Here is a 12,191-nt window from a genome sequence, read left to right as displayed (position 1 = left end):
AGAGAAGCCCTTTGGCAAACCAGCCCACACCTGAAATGTAAGATGATACTGAGAAATTTGAAGCCAGTAACTCATAGCAATAACAAAACCCAAACCATGCTCAGTTTCCCCACATTGACAGCCCAGCAGAGGAAGGAGAATGCCACTGCTAAACATAAACTCTATTTACCTCGATCTCTATCATCTGACACATGACATTCAGGGGTAAGTAGCTTGCAGGTGTAAAACAGAAGTTATGGGACAAAGCTCTCGCAAGAGACAAAACAATCAATGTAAATTAGGCACTAGAGTGGTTCAGATGTTTGGAATAGAAATGATTTAAAGTGGCCATGATGGAGTCCTTGAAGACACCGCCACCCGGGAGCCTCCCAAGCCATCCAGCCATTGTCAACCCCGCCATGTTCTTTGGCATTGCCATGGAGGGCAAGCTCTTTGGCTGTGTCTCCTATGAGCTATTTGCAAAGTTCCAGAGAGAGCAGAAAACTTTCACGCTCTGAGCACTGGGGAGAAAGGATTTGGTTATAATAGTTCCTGCCTTTACATAATTATTCTGGGATTTATGTGCTAGGGTGGTGACTTCAGAGGCCATAATGGCACTGGTGGCAAATCCATCTATGAAGAGAAATTTGACAATAAGAATTTCTTCTGAAGCACATGTCCAGCTTCTTGTTCATGGCAAACGCTGGGCCTAACACAAAAGGGTTCCCAGTTTTTTTATCTGCACTGCCAAGACCAAGTTGTTAGATGGCAAGCATGTTGTCTTTGGCAGAATGAAAGAGGGAATGTTGTGGAAGCCATGGAGCTCTTTGGGTCTAGGAATGGCAAGACCAGCAAAAAGATCACCATTGCTTACTGTGGACAAATCTAATAAAACTGACTTCTGTTTTATCTTAACTACCAGACCATTCTTTCTGTAGCTCAGGATAGCAGCCCTTCTCCCCATATACTCAAAGCATCCTATAATCTTTGTGTTCTCACTGAAGTTCTATGGGTTCCGTATTTTCTGTACTCCCCTCCAAATGTAGCTGGATTTCAGAACGAGGTTTATGGTTATGAAATAAAAACTAATAACAACAACAACAAAATTAGTCATGACGGATATATCAAAATCTTTAGAAAAAAAATACAGAATGCAGGGACCGTTGAGGGATTTCAATAGGGAGATTATAAATAAAAATAATGGCAATAGAGATGAAGAATTCTTTGAACAAATGTATCAGTTGACTCAAAACATATCAGTGTGGGGAAGTCAGTACATTTAAGGATAGGTCACTAGAAACCATCTAAACTGAAGCACAAAGAGAGGAAAGAGTAGGGGGAAAAGGTACAAAATACCTCAGAGCTATGGAACAAGATCAAATGGTCTAATACAGGCATACACTGAATTGCAGAAGGCATGAGATAATGTGACACAGGAAGTACCTGAAGAGATAATGCCAGCTAATTTTCCAAGTAAAGTATAAGATAACAGATTCAAGAAGCTCAGAGTTCCTCAAACATGACAAATTGGGGGGAAATCACAAAAAAGGAAGTGCCTAGACATATCATATTTAAACTGCTGAAAACTAAAGATAAATGGTAAATCTTGAAGGAATCCGAAGGTAAAATCACACGATATAGGAAGGAAAAAGATAAGAATACAGAGGACTTCTTATGAAAAACTATGCAAATCATAAAAAAATAGAGTGAAATATTTGAAGAGTTGAGGGGGAAAAAAAGGTCAACCCAGAATTCTATACTTAGTATAAGTATCTTTCAATAATAAAGGATTAATTTTTTTCCCAAAGAACTTACAGAATTTACTACCAGCTGCCTTGAATTAAAATAAGTGTTATAGGAAGGTTTTCAGAAGAAAGGAATATGATACAGTAACCTGGGCCTACAGAAAGAAATGAAGGTCTCCAGAAATTGTTAAAATGAAGGTAAATATGGAAGACCAATTTTAAGCACTCTGAAGGTTAAATGACTGTCAACAGTAAAGCCAGTAGCACAAGTATGAGTAAAATGTATGAGAGCACAAAAGATGGAAGGCAGAAATTGGAATTATGGAGTCATAAGGTTCTGGCATAATGTGTGGGAGAGTTTCATGTTACCAGAAGGCAGACTGTGATTAATTAGAAGTATATATTGCAACCCTTGGGGAAACCACTAAAACTTCTTAAGGAGAGTTATACGGAAATCTATGCGATGTAACTCTGGACCCTGTCACTGTTCGTGCTGTAGATACACCAGCCTTTCCCTCCCTATGCTCCTAATCCATGTGTTTGCAAATTTCCTTTGTCTAGAGAAAGAGTTTTTGCCTTATCACATGCTGGTTCCTCCTCATAATTCAGATATGGTATCACATGTTGTGTCAGTAGAGTGGACTTCCCACCTTGCATGACCAAAGAGACCCACCTGCCATTTTCTGCCCATTTCTCTGTTTCCTGGTCTTCCTAACCATTCTCTGAAATGACCTTACTCCTGTTTTGCTCCCCACCTCTAGAAGGGAAGAACCAAAAGACTCAGACTCAACCCCTTCTATTAGCTGGTGGCCCTGGTGCCTGGGACTGTGCCTGACACAGCAAACTCAATCAATAAACACAGACTCATTAAAGCACTGAGCAGCGTGCAGGGTAAAATGAAGGAGAAGTAGTACAGCAGGGCTCCCTCAGGACTGTGGAGGGTCGTACACTGTTACTTCTGCAAGAGGACAGGGAAACGAAGGGTCAACTTTGTATTAGACCTGAGAGGGTAAGGAGAAGTTTACTATCACTGTAACGAAAGGGGTTATTTTTCAGACAAATGGGCGCATAGTAAATAAAGACATGGAGACATGGAAGTCCACGGTGCAAGTGGATTCTGATCTCTGGTTGCTGAAATGTACAGCCAGTGAGGGAACTGTTGGTTTTAGTCCAGATTAGGACCGGTAAGAAGAGGGCCTGACTATCTCATTTAAGGATTTTGACAGTGTCCTGATGGCACTGTAGAATCACCCAGGTCTTTGATCTTGGATATGAAATGATGTGATCAGTGTGTTTGAGGGGAGAAACACCGATTTCCCTTACGACATGAAGGTGGCACTCAGTAATAAGGAGGTGTCTGTCCTGGTTCTAAGATCAGAGGAGATGCCCAGAGGGAGATGCGTGGACGAGGAATGACAAATAGTACTTGCTCTTCCGTATTTCTCCCTAAACTGGAAATAATTTGACTTCTTACTTTCCCTCTAGCCTGTAACACTTCATCTCATCTTGTTTTTTCAAATAAGGGTGTCACAGGGAAACACAAATATTTCCACATGTAATTAAAAAGTATTTCCCAAAGAAAGGCGATTTTCTCTCTTGTTCAACAATTCCTTTTCTGCAGGTTGCTGTGGTTGTCTCTTTCTCTTAAATATTGTTCATACTGTATCTAGTGCAGTGTCTGCTCCTTGGTGGGTGCGCTGTAACGTCGGATGACGGTAATCATACGTATCACTGAGACAGCACTCCTGTAAAACCAGCAGCTATTCAATTCCAAAATGTTTTAAATAAAAAAAGGACTTGTTCTTCCTGTAATATAACATTAGGTCAGAATCACAGGTGTCCACCTGAATAATACAAGTAATTTCCTATGATGAAGATAAGGAGAAAAAATAGCATTTATTCAACACCTTCTATACACCTTCGGTTGTGTTTATACAGATAGATAAATATCCTTACTTAATACAGAGATATAAAATATATACCACAACAGTATCAGGCAACTAAATTGTGGGATGATGAAAATTTTCATTTGGTAAACTGAAAAATAAAAAAAAATTAAATTAACATGCATTATTTTAAAAATACATTTAAAATCTCTCTTTCTCTCATTATAAGAGGATCTACTTGAATTCCACACCAGCTTATTCCAGCACATTCCACTTCCTGATTTGCTCTGGAATCATAATGGGAACTGAGGTTCTTGTGCTTTTCTCCGCCAATTTGTGAAGCACAGGTGTGACCTGCTTGGTCTTCTCCAAGACTTTTTCTTGTTGGATCTATAGGCATGAAAGGGTATATAATCCATACCCTAGGTTGCTTTTTTCATTTCTTTCATTTTTAAAACATTTTGTTACTCTGAATATGACACACACAGAAAACGGTAAAATTTTTAAAGGTACATCTAAGTGACTGGTCAGAAAATATATACCCAGGACACCACCATCCAGACCAAAAAAATAGAAAAGTTCTGCACTGCAGACACCTGCCTCCCATCCCACCAAACAACTTCTCCCCTTCAACCCTCCAAGGGGTGATCTGCTCCCCCATCTTTATGATATCTCCTCTCTTCCTTTTCTTTGTAGTTTAAGCACAGACATACACAACTGTATACATTACAATTTATTTTTTCAAATATTAGATAAAAGGAATGACATAAATTATATCCATTTCAGTCTGGCTTCTCTTGCTTGAGGAACAACTGTGGCATCTCCTTCAGTGCCAGCTTGGTGATGACAGAACCATTTGGTTTACATCTGAAGACGTAGTTACTGTTTCTATATTACCAAAGGTTCTTGCCTTGCTGGGTATAGAATTCTAGCTTGGCATTTATTATCTTCTAGTCCTTTGACCTCACTGTCTTCTGGCTTGTATTTCTATTACTGAGGAAAGAGTTGTCAGCTTCAGCTAATATTCTGGTTTTGAAGAAAACTTGCCCCTTTCTTCTGGCTACTTTTAAGAGTTATAAAATTCCTTTTGCTTCTATTACCAGAACTTTTATTATAATATACACAGGTGTGTCATTTTTAAAATTTACTGTGGGTTTGTAAAGCTTCTTGGAGCTGTGATTTTTGTCTTTTATTAGCTTTGTAAAGTTCTCCACCAATATGGTACCGCTTTTGCCCAGTTTTCTCCCCCCACTCTCTGGGATTCCAATCACAAGCATCCTGGGCCTTCCCTCAGTACCCTCTGCGTGTCTCATAGCCTATTCTGTACTGTCCATAATTTCTCATTCCAATTTCCTTTTGACATTGACATTTGGCTTACCTCCTATTTTGCTAATTATTTCTGGATTCAATCTATATCAAATCCTCCAATTTAATTATACAGGTTTGTTTATGTATTTTTCTATTCTGCATTTTCAATTAATTCTTTTTTTAAAGTACTGTGTGGGTTCTTTGTAAGAATTCTCAAAGGCTCTGCTTTCTTGAATGTGATCATCAGTTTCTTTAAAGTTGAACAACTTCAATGCATGGACCCCTGTGAGTCTGTTTCTATCACCTGTGTTTTCTGATGATTTCTATTCTTGTTGTCTTGCTGTGTCAAGGTGCCTGATTATTTCATGCAGTGTGCCAGAGGCTTTATTTTTTCAATGGTTTGTAGGAATGATTCTGGTCCTAGTGGATGGGATTTATGCTTGTTATAGCAATCCCTTGCGTGCCTCACTCCAATTTCAGAGATTTAGATCACTAGCAGTCAGCCTGCAGAGGCTGTAGTGGCCTGCTGACTTCGAGTTTGCCCAAGTGACCTTAGAGGAGAAGCATCTCCTAATGTCAGCCCATATTCCCACATCCCAACCCCATTATTTTTAAGGTCTTGTTAGCTTTCTGTTGTGTGTTGCAGAGGTTTTAATATATTCTGTGGTTGGTCTCATCTACTTCATCTATCATTTTGAAAAAGGTTCTTTATGTATTCATTAAATAAATATGTACCAAGTCCTAGTCTGGGACGGTCACTATGTTACACGTTGGATATTCACTGTAGAGCTAGAGGGAGAAAGAGAAGCACCGTCTATGTGGTGTTAATTATCTAGTGTTCCAAGTTTTAATTACTTGACTTCTGGTTCTCTAACTCCCTAGAAAGGCAGATTTGAAATGAATCCAGAAAATACCGTCATGGTCCATAGATGTGATGGATCCAAAAGGGCAAGCAGAGTCTGAGAGGGGTATTGAGGGATCCCTGGAAATACACAGGAGAGAGTCCTGTTCATGTGACCAGAAGTGTTTGTGATGGGAAGTCATATGTGCTTTCTTGCCCTCCTTCTGGCAACGGCGCATGCGGATCGCTCTGGGCGATCCTGAGCATCCCTGCTGATGTCTTCTTGTGGTAAGAGGAAAGAAAGGGGGAGGTTGAAAGAACTTATTTAAGAGCCATTTAAAATTTAAATAGTGTCCATAGGCACGAAAGCCTCATGGTGTTCTAAAGCAACACTGCTCCCTTAGAACACTGTTCCCCCATGTTTACACACTCTCTTCAAAGACCCATTAGATCTAAACTCTTTGATGCACGACCAGTTACTTCAGTGGCGACTTTTTGTCAGCTCAAATTTCAATCCGGAGGGGAAGAGGACAAATTGGCTCTTTTATCAAACACTTTCAGTATCAACTCACAATGAACAGGGATATTTTCCCCTCTTGAAAGCTACACGATGAGCTTATGAGCAAGACACAGTGAATAAATATTCCGCCCAGGAGCAAGATTAGAAAACAAAGTCAGACTTTCAGGAGCCGGAGCTGCACACACACAATTCTCTTGCAGCCGGGCTCGCGTCCCTTTGCCTCTCTCTGGGGACCGCAAGCGCAGCGGGGTGGAGAAGCCACCACCTTCCACTGGTGTTGAGGAAGATCCTACGGGTGCCGTGGCCCTGGGCTGCTGGGGCGTGCTGCCAGACAGAGGAATGAGGGTTCTCTGTAAAGCCCAGGGGGAGGTCATTACTGGATGCATTTCTAGGACGTAGAACCGAATGAGACCTTCTCCTGCCCTGTTTATTCTCTTGCGCCAGACTCGGCGCTCACCTCGGGGCTCACTGTACGTGCTGCACACACCTTCCGCCAGGGTCAGTGCTCTCTCCGGAGGGGGTGACACGGATGGATGAGGAGATTTGCACTGAGGACACCCAGTCACCACCCAGTGCTGGTGACTCCTCTCTTGGCGCTTCCTTGAGAAGAAGTAGCATCCTTCTGAAAGCTAGTTTTCCCACTAAAGAAAGTCAGGAAGGGAAGAGACATGGAGAAAAAGGTAACTATGAAATGATCTACATGTCTCAAGGATACATGGAATGCTTTGCTTTTCAAAAAATCCAATTGTGAGAAATCCTTTGTAGTGGTCAGCTCACTCCATAATTAGGGAGCCCAGGCTGGGGAGCTTAAACAGCAGAAATTTCCTTCCTCACCGTTCTGGAAGCTGGAAGCCCAAGATCAAGGTGTCAGCAGCGTTGGTCTCTTCTGAGGGCCAACAGCCTCTCTCCTTGGCTTAGAGACGGTCACCTTGCTCTGTCCTCACGTGGTCTTCCTGCTGGGCACGCTGGCGTCTTCGTCCCCTCTGCTCACAAGGACATGGTCAGACTGAATAAGGACCCTTCGGGCAATCTCATTCACCTCATCTCTGTGAAGGCTGTCTCCAAATACAGTCTCGTTCTGATGTACTGGGGTTGGGATTTCAACGTACGAATTTGGAAAGAACACAGTTCAGCCCGTGACACCTTTCTAAAGATGATGCAAAACCCTAAAATAGATTGACAATTTCAAGTAAATGAAAGTGAGTTTTTAAAGATTCTAAAGGATAAAAATCACTGTAACAAAAGTAAAAAGGCAAATGAGAAGCTGTGAAAGGCCTTTGCTGTTTTTGTCACAAAGTTCTAATTTTTAAAAAGAAGATAAGACCCATTGGAAAACAACAAAAGTCCAGTTGAAGAATGGGCTCAAAGTAAGGAGAGTTTACAGAAAATGAGATAGAAGTGGTTCTCGAATACATAAAATGATGCTCAGTAGGAAATGCAACTTTAAACAACCTTGAAATCACATTCCTTTCCACCGATCACACTGACAAAGATTTGATGACCCACGCTTGAACAGAATTTGAGGAATAAGTTATTTCACAGATATTGTAAATTGGTATGACCTTCACGTCGGCCATTCGGCAAAATCTATCACTACTGCAATGGTACAAAACTTCTGACTGGGACTTCTCGGTCCTAAAAACACGCGCTAAAATAGGTCCACGTACACGTGGGATGACCTACCTATGCAGATGGTCACTGTAGCCTCCTATATGATAGCAAAGGAATGAACACACCTGAGCAGAAGTCCGTAGTCTGCTTCCACGGAGCACTTCCCAGCTGTCGTAAGAAGGGCTTTCGCTCCACACGTGCCGACAGGGGACAGTCTCCAGTCTGTGTCACAGGATGAGTCGGTGTTTGCGAAGATGGGACACTGTGCGCCGGCCCCTTCTTGCACTACCCGCCGCGCCAATGCTTCCGTGGGAGCCCGGACACAAATGTGACAAACGTTAGTATCTGTTCCAAGGTGGGTGTGTGGATGGTCCGTTCTATCATCTACTGTACTTCTGTGCTTGTTTGAAGTGTTTCATAATTAAAATTTAAAAATAAAAAAATATCACATCTTTTTTGCCTATTACATTAAAAAAATGATTCCCACACATAAGCACCTAAATTTGTTCATAGTTTTCACTGTTCCATCTATTTTATTCAGCGCTTCCATAGTTGCAAGGGAAAGAAACACAGTCCAACTGGCTGTAGCCAAACAGGGAATGCACTGGCTTCTTCTGGCAAGTTCTGTGCGTCGCCTTCAGGTATGGATGTGGGAGCCCAGTGATGCCCTCAGTCTTGTCTCCCTCCTTCCCAGGAAGATCCCCCTCATGGCATTGATCGGCACAGAAGCTCCAAGTGGACAGCCTCCTAGTTTACTAACTTTTCTGTAGAAAAAGTACGGACGCTCCCTCCGTCCCGTGGCTGTCCAGTCACTGTGAGTCTGAACAGCCAGGCGGGAGCGACCACCACTTCTGGCGTTGGGCACCCAGGCCGGTGCGTGGAGATGAAGGTTTGGCAAAGGAAATCCTATCCATCTGCCCCCGGAAGGGAACGTGGGTCATGGGGCAGAGGAAGAGCTGTCTGTCCTCAGCCACCTCCCGGGCGGTAGGGCATACGGACGAAAGGGGCCCCCGTTGGCGGACATGCGCACGGTGAACTGTGTGGTGCTTTTCCCGCGGGTCACAGGAGAGCTAGGGATCTGGGCCGGCTTCCCGCCGTCTGCGAGCTAGCCAGCATTTCCACATCAGTTCACTGGCTGCTGCGTTTCATTTGCCTCCTCGCCGACAGCCCCATCTCACCGTGTTCACTGCCTTTTTTAATAATAACGATTTTTCTGACACTGTGTCAGACCTCATATAGAATGTTCCACATTCTGGAATGTTCTGTTGTATTCTTATCGGGACAGGTAGTCCTTTATCCCCAGATTCTCTCCAACCCAACAGTTAGGTGTATTGATTAACTTTAGATTAAATATTTTTCAGCAGGAAGACTTCATGGGAGATGCTGTTTCCTTCTTGCTGATTTTCCTCGGGAAGCGTGTCCCACAAATAGCCATGAAAGCTCTCACCACTTGGTTGAGCTGGTGACCTCAAGATCTATCCATGCAAATGAGTATTTCTACTTTGCAATTAGCAAGCAGAGTGTCGGCACGTGCTCCTTTGAAACGGAACAAAATCCCTTCCTGTATAAGCTCCGTAATGATTGTTGCCATCCTGTAGATCCTTGCCTGGATCCATTATTTCACGGGGTATGGCCAAGGGGTGATTTCCTAATTCTGTCATTCCTTCCTCATTTGTCTCCTGCTACTTTTCTGCAAAGAGTTTTCCTAATTAATAGAGGGCACACTGGTTCTGAGTAAATGCTAGATTCTCTCCCATTAGTGACCAACTTCCAGGGTAAGAAGTTGGTGATAATTGTCACTCTTAATGGTGACAATCTTATTTTTTCCATGTCACAGTTAGGGTTCTTCACAATCTCATGTAGAGATGGGGTTTGGGGTGCAGAGCACCTGTGAGGAGGAGGGACAGAGGGAGACCCCAAACGGCTCTCCAGGCCCATGAAGCCCCAGTGGTGCGGAGGGGAGTTCCAGAACCAGCACCGCCCTTCAGAACCAGGAAATGCCCACGGGTCCGAAACTGGGTTGAAATGCTGCACCTTTATACCTCTCCTCACTCGGCACTCCCACCACTCAAAGAACACAACCTTGAGCTGGTCGGCCCCCTGAACTTGAGACGGGTCCTGAGGGAACCACAGTGGGATGCCCCGTGCTGACCTCACTCACTGTGGCAGGTGCTGGCCCAGATCCCCTGTGAGGGCACGTCTGGGCAGCACCTCCTCACCTGCCCCTCTGTGTGTGTGTGTGTGTGTGTGTGTGTGTGTTGTGTTGGTTCTGCTTTGTTTTTCTATTTTAATGACATTATGGGCTCATGTATTTCATACTCTATATTTAATAATAGAAATGTTTGCTTGGTTTTGATGTTCAACGAACCCCACATTTAACCAGTCGAATTTCCTCAAACACACTGTTTAGTCTTTGAGCCCTGCTTCCTTCTGATGGAAAATGGTATATATAAACCCAAATTTGGGCTTCTGTGCTCGTGCCCGAGGGGCTGTATTCCTTCTAAAGACTCAACGCAGAGAGCGAGGAGATGCAAGTGTGCATTAAGTCATGAGCTTTTATTACCATTTCCTATTCAGATTTACCAAGACAAAATTGGTTTTCTTGTCTGTTTTGACTGTTTCTCTTTATATTCAACTAATAATATTAATACTGTTACTTATTCTAAAAGATACATAAAATGGCATCAAAATTATAATGTCAAAATCACCAGTAACAATAAAGCCACTAGGAGAATTTTAAGGTTCGTCTAGTCCTTGTTATCCGTAGAAATGATCATCAAGGCTGTGGTTCGGGCCGCTGTTTTCACAGATCACCTGACGCACTTTTCTCTGTTACTATATCACCGCTTTGATATAAAATTAAGTCCGTTTGTTTCCGCTTGCTCCCAGTTTGGGAGTTTTGTTTTGTTTTCTTTTTCTTTTTGTTTTTCCCCCTTTTTTTGATTTGCATTTTGCATGTGTAAAGCATCTACAAGCTTCAAATCATTCAGAATACTTTGACATTTCCACCCCCCACCCCGCCCCCGAGATTCCTTTTTTCTTCCTTAGTTCTGGGGCTTCTAAAATTGGCATATTTTCAAATTCCTTATCTGGGTACACTGGCATTTCTTATGTGCGTAGGGTACATAGAAATATTTCCCCAAATGTGAATTATGAAACAGCACGTCCGTGAGATGCTTCTTGAAACACAAGTTTGAGAAGCTCTGTAGACCCTCCCCGCCCCCGCCCCACGCAGATTCACCTAATGCGGTAACGTGAGAGGCGCCGAGAGCATCGTCACTAGGGAAAGATGCTTGCTTTTCTCAGACACAAAGCCCCGCCGGGATGTTTGATCCTGGAAGGCAGCCAGCACGTATCAACGGTTCGGAATTATCGCTCCGTGATGGATGCCTCTTTCTTCCTCACTTAAAGGCAACGTGTTCTAAGCGAAGATTAGAATCGTCAATCCTTCTCATCCATCCTTACTGTGACTCATGGGTCTTGAAATACGGGCACAGAAAAACTCCCTGTGTGTCTCAGGAAGGGGCTAACGCTTCCTAAGGTCCCACGGGGAATGCACGCTCTGCCAGCGGAAGGGCTCCGTGCAGCCCCGGCAGAAACACGCGGCACCTCCGACGCTGCCACACCTCAGGGACTTGAGAACTCCTGGTATGTGGAAGAGCGAAGGAGCTTCAGCTTCTTAAGGAACCAGAGCCTTCGCATATGCTGATGGAGGAAAGATCTGCGACACATTCATTTTGCTACCTAAGTTCTGAAAAACACTTAACTGAGAACATACAAATAAGAGGCTGAGTGAACATCCAAGATCTCCTGGGCAATTAAGACCAGACAGGTATATCTGAGCTGTGACGAGCACAGGTAGGTATAGTGTATACGGACACAGACACACACATCCACATGTTGCTTCAAACTCTAACAAAATCTGGAAAGAATCGTAATAGGTGGAGAAACACATTGCATATTATGGTATTGTTTTGGGTTTTTTTGGTAAAGATTTTATTTATTTATTTATTTAACAGAGAGAGATCTCAAGCAGGCAGAGAGAGAGGGGGAAGCAGGGTCCCTGCTGAGCAGAGAGCCTGATGCGGGCTCGATCCCAGGACCCTGGGATCATGACCTAGGCCGAAGGCAGAGGCTTAACTGACTGAGCCACCTAGGCGCCCCATTTTATGGTATTGTTGACCAAAGCATATTCCAGAAAAAAGGAGACTCAGGTAATGTTAACAAGTGTCCACACACAAATGGCTTTAAACTCAATTAAGTTCAGGGGCGCCTAGCTGGTTCAGTTGTTAAGCGTCTGC

This window comes from Mustela putorius, unplaced genomic scaffold, assembly GCF_011764305.1.
Source record: "Mustela putorius furo isolate JIRA1106 unplaced genomic scaffold, ASM1176430v1.1 tig00003972_pilon_pilon_pilon, whole genome shotgun sequence".
Classification (NCBI taxonomy): domain Eukaryota; kingdom Metazoa; phylum Chordata; class Mammalia; order Carnivora; family Mustelidae; genus Mustela; species Mustela putorius.
The sequence above is the reverse complement of the archived record's forward strand: the minus strand, read 5'-3'. Positions refer to the sequence as shown.